This window comes from Condylura cristata, unplaced genomic scaffold (assembly GCF_000260355.1).
Source record: "Condylura cristata isolate star-nosed mole 26May11 unplaced genomic scaffold, ConCri1.0 scaffold00012, whole genome shotgun sequence".
In the NCBI taxonomy this organism is placed as follows: domain Eukaryota; kingdom Metazoa; phylum Chordata; class Mammalia; order Eulipotyphla; family Talpidae; genus Condylura; species Condylura cristata.
In genome coordinates, this window is record NW_004567113.1 from 55434887 (window position 1) to 55439599 (window position 4713).

Consider the following 4713-nt stretch of genomic DNA (forward strand, 5'->3'; position numbering starts at 1 on the left):
GGGGGTGGCTGGGGGTGTGTGGACAGGCAGCTGGGTGGCTGGCTGGGCAGGACACAGGTGCCAGGAGGCGAGTGCAGGGCCCAACTTGGGAGACCAAGCTGGCAGTGAGGGCACCGGCGGGGAGGGGGTGCTTCTTCCTCCAAGGCAGAGACTTGTTCTGCGGAATTAAGGACGCTGTTGAGCAAGGACCTTCGCGCTCCCTTTATTCACGCAGACGTCCCCGGGCACTCTGCTGGGGCGCTGGCCTCAGGGACGGGTCAGCGCGGGGAGCGGGCTGCTCAGGAGGCTGGCAGAGGAGCCGCTCGCCTGCCGGCCCACACAAAGGGGCGCAGCGGGGGCCCCGCTCCAGGTGCCCAGAATCCCAGGCGGCCGGCACTTGGCACGGGGCTGCTGGGCACTTCCCTGCCTCCGCCGGGCAGGCTGGACCGAGCGGCGCCCACCTGGGTTCCCGGGTCCACCCTGGGTGGGTTCCCGCAGCGCCCCTTGGGTTTCCTCCGGCCGGCCGTCACCCACATGGGGGGGGGTAATTGTCCCCCATCTTGTGTGAGGAGCAGGAAGTTCTGGAAGGAGAAACGCTTTGTCTGAGGTCACCCAACTGTGGAGCCCAGGACAGGGTGACCCCAAGCCGCATGCCCTGCCCACCAGGCTGTGCCACCTCGGAGTGGCCGGCCTGTCTCGGTTGCTAGGGCAACCTCCCCTCCGCAGTCACCCTCTGGAGTGTGACTCCTGCACCTGACAGCATAATCCGCTGTGACATCTTAATCAGCTCCCAGGCAACTGACAGGCGGGCAGAGGCCTGGGCTGGGTGACTCAGCAGGCCTGCGGGCCCCTCCCGCCTCTGCCTTAACCCCTGCAGGCCCGGCCTGGCCAGGAGGGTGGTGGCTTTGGGCAGACGCCGGTTCTCACCGGGCTTTGCCCCTGGTCCTTTTGAAACTTCAATTTCCTCTGGCGTAGGGCGCGTGAAACAGGGCGAGGGCTTGGCGGGGCGCCGGGGGCAGCTGGCGTCCCCGGGCCTGGCGTCCGCAGCACCACGGACTCCCTGTGAGAAGAGGACTCCCACAGGTCCTTCTGTGGGCTGCACTGTGTCCCCCAAAAGGCGTGCTGACGTTGTAGCGCTCCACCGCTGGAAGAAGCCCCTCTGCAGGAGCCGCACGCTGAGCGCGCCACACTGGACTCGGGCCCCTAGCCAGAGGGCGGGGTCCCCGCAAGGACACGAGGAGGCCACGTGAGGCCACGTGGAACAGGCGGAGCTTGGCGTGAGGAGGCACCCATCAGGACCCAGCGCCTCTGGCCCCCGAAGCCGGGGAGACGCCACCCCGAGCCTCCGAGAGAATGTGGCCTCGACACCTCGAGGCCCAGACCGGTGGCCTCCGGAGCTGTGGGAAGCCCATTTCGAAGCCACTGCTCCACGGCGCTGGCGGAGATGGCACGTGGCCGGACACCCTTGAGCCAGCCGCCGCCGCCCCCCAGAGCCGGGGGCCCACCGCAGGGGGTGAAGGGCGAGTGGCCGGGGCTGGTCCAGGGGAGCATCTCTCTGGCCTGCACCCCAGCTCTGTGTGCATAAATACATGGATCGTTAAAAAAATTAAAAAATAAGAGTAAGAGGCATCACGACTAGGAGATGTGGGCACTGTTGATGGGACCGCTTCTTCCCTGGCAGGATGCTGCATGGCACAGAGACCAGGCAGGACAGAAGTGACCCAGAGTAAAGCAGGGTTCCTGGGTACCCCAACCTGTTAAATAGAAAATCCCATGTTGCCAGTTCTGTGGCTTCGTGCCACCCAAGCGCGTGAAAGCCAAGTAGTGTGGTCAGAGGCCTTTGGTCAGCGAGAGGCTCTCAGGGACCAGGGAGGGACGGGCGGGGAGAGAGGGGCTCCCATGGAACCCATCCTGGGAGGGGCAGCCCCGGCAGGAGCCCCAAAGCGCTAAAGCAGGCCGCGGGGGAATGAATCCCAGGGGTGCACATAAATCCCAGGGGCGCACAAGCCAGGGTCTGGGGCCAGGCTCCCCAGCTGCGGTAACTGGACCGCTCCTGGCGGCCCGGCTCGGACAGGGCAGGCCTTCCCACGGCCCGTGTTTCCGGCGCTCCACCCCGCCCGTGACTTCCGCCACGTGGCATTCCGGGGTCGCGACACTCAGGCCACTCAGGCCACAGAGGTGGGTCAAGGACGACACTGGCCAGGGCCGGCCCCAGCCTGTGAGCTCTCAGTGGGGAGCCCTGGAGGGAGGCCCTGGCGGCCCCTGCAAGGTGACTGAGCTTCTCCACGGTGCTTCCTGAAGATCCTCACCCCACAGCTCCCTCATTTCCCTCTCCACCCTTTCACAGCCCCCCACAGCTGAGGTCCAGGGGCACCCCTGAGACAGGTACAGTGGGGCTTTTCCTGCAACAGAGAAGCTGCAAAGCATTTGTTTCCTTTCATTTGGCTTCAAAAGCCTCCCAAGGGGACAGCTCTTTGGAGGGGTGACTTTCAGCTCTGGGGTGACCTTGAGGTGCTGTAGTCTCACCTCATTATGTTTGTCACTCTGGAAATGGACTGTCACAGGGAGGTGGGCGTGAGGGAAATGCATGAAAGTGCCTGTGCTGGGGGGGGGGCGCCCTCAAGTCCCTTAGCCCCCCAGAGCCCTGCTTCCTCTCCTGCTAGCTGGTCACCACCAGTGACATGTCCAGGTGCTCAGCACGGCCACCCAGGCCCACCCCGCCACAGCCCTTCTCGGGAACTGTCAGGGTCTGGGCTGAAGTGTCACCTGAAGGTCCTGGCTTGGGTGTGCCTCTCAGGGGAGACAGGCTCCCAGGCAGCCAGAGCCGTCCAGCTTGGGGCCCAGCCCCAGAAGGAGCCTGGACGGCCCTGCGCTGTGGGTCGGCAGGGAGAGAGAGCTGCGGCATGGTGGGAGGGACACTGGCTGCACTTTGCTTTTCTGGAAGGATAATGAGGCCTGAGAGGAGCCGTCGTGACTGTTATTGTGAGGAAGCTGGAGCCCACGGGGCCCGAACCAGCCCGCCTCCCGCCAGGACTGACCACCGGCCTGGGGCTGCCAGGAGGCCGCGGGGTGGCTGGGGACCTGGGGAGGGGTCCCCTGTCTGCCGGGGCCCCCTGACCTGCACACCGGCTCCCGGCCTCCGTTTGCCGCCCCTCTGAGCAGCAAGTGTGCAGGCCCGACCTGGCCTCTGCGACGTGGGCCACTGTCCTCTGCTCTGCGAGTCCTGGCCCGGGCTCAGTTCTGCCCCATCTGAACTTGCGTTTCCATCCTCCAAGCCCCGCCCCAGGGCTGGGGGCCCACTCGGGGTGGCATCCACGCTGCCAGAAGTGGTCCATGCCTGGCGTGTACACTCTGGCTGGGGCAGGACAGAGTCGGGCACCCACTTCCGCGAGCTCAGGGTGCGCCTGGCATACCGGCCCTCCTGACAGCAGGCCCTTAAGCAGTGTCCTGCTCACTCCGTCCTCAGCCGTAATGAGGTAGGGAGGCCGGAGAGGGTCACTGACTCCTCGGGCCGATCGCTCAGCGGCAGGGCCGTTTTGAAGCTAAGGTGCGACTAGGTGAGTCTTCCAGGCTTCTCCCGTCCATCCTCCCCCCCAACATCTAAGTCGCCCCCCACTTTGCCCAGGAATCTCCCTCCTGGCTGGTCCAGTCGCTGGTGGCCCAGAGCAAACAGGTAGCCTGTGGGCAAACAGGTGCCTCTGAGGCAGCATCAAACCGATGGGCCCGCGGCCACAGGAGCCACAGAAGGCCAGGTTGAGGCCACGTCATTGGGCTGTGGCCACGTTTCGGCAGATTGGGCCCCTCCAGCGGTGGCAAGGGTCTCCCTCAGAGGGTGCTGTTCTGCACCCCTGGCTGGGAAGGGGGAGCCCCAGCGCACTGGGGGTGCCAGGCAGGGACTTTGCTTAGTCCAGGAGGTGGCTGCTGGGCAGTGCCAGAAGTCCCTGGGGCAGGGGTGGGGGTGAGGGTATTTCTGGATCTAGGAGGGTATTTCTGGGTGAAATCTGGGAGTCTGGATAAAGGGCCCAGGGGCACACCCTCCCACACCCCCCTCCTGAGCCCCCTGGGACACAAGGGACTTGGCCCCCACACGGAGCCCGCCAGGAGAAAGCGTCCTTCAGTGCACAGTGATAGCAGCAGAGGCAGCAGCTGAGAGGGGGCCCTTGAGTTTCCCCGTGAAACTGCGTTATTTGGCCAACCTGAGATGGACTGCCTTTGTCTTGGGCCCAGGGCCTGCTCTCTGGCCTAAATGGTCTTGGGCAGGGCAGGGGGGTGGGTGGTTCTGATCCAGGCAGGCACGGGGCTGGATTCCTGCTCACTCTCCCCTGAGGTCCTCCCTCTGTGCCACTGTGCAGGCCCTGGGGTGCAGGAGACTTGTTCTGGGGAGTCAGGCTGAGGCTCCCAGCACCCCTGGGCTGCGCAGAGGGTCACTCGGTCACCAGCCCTGTGGGCAGGCAGGGCTTTGCAAGCTTCCCTGCCGCCCCCTTCAGGGAGTCCGAAGCAGAGGTCTCCTCGTGGGGCACAGGGACAGGGAGCCCAGAAAATCCCCTGGGTGTCCAGAGAATCTCAGAACACTTCTCTAAAATGTTGCCGTTGGACGACGCAGCTCCCGTTTTCCCGGGTAAAGCGGGGGATTTGCCATCGGATTAACAAGCAAAGGCCGAGTGTTCGGACCGCCTGGGCAACGAACTGTCAAAGCCAGCGAACCCTAGTCCGGTCCGAGCCGGTACTGCTCGC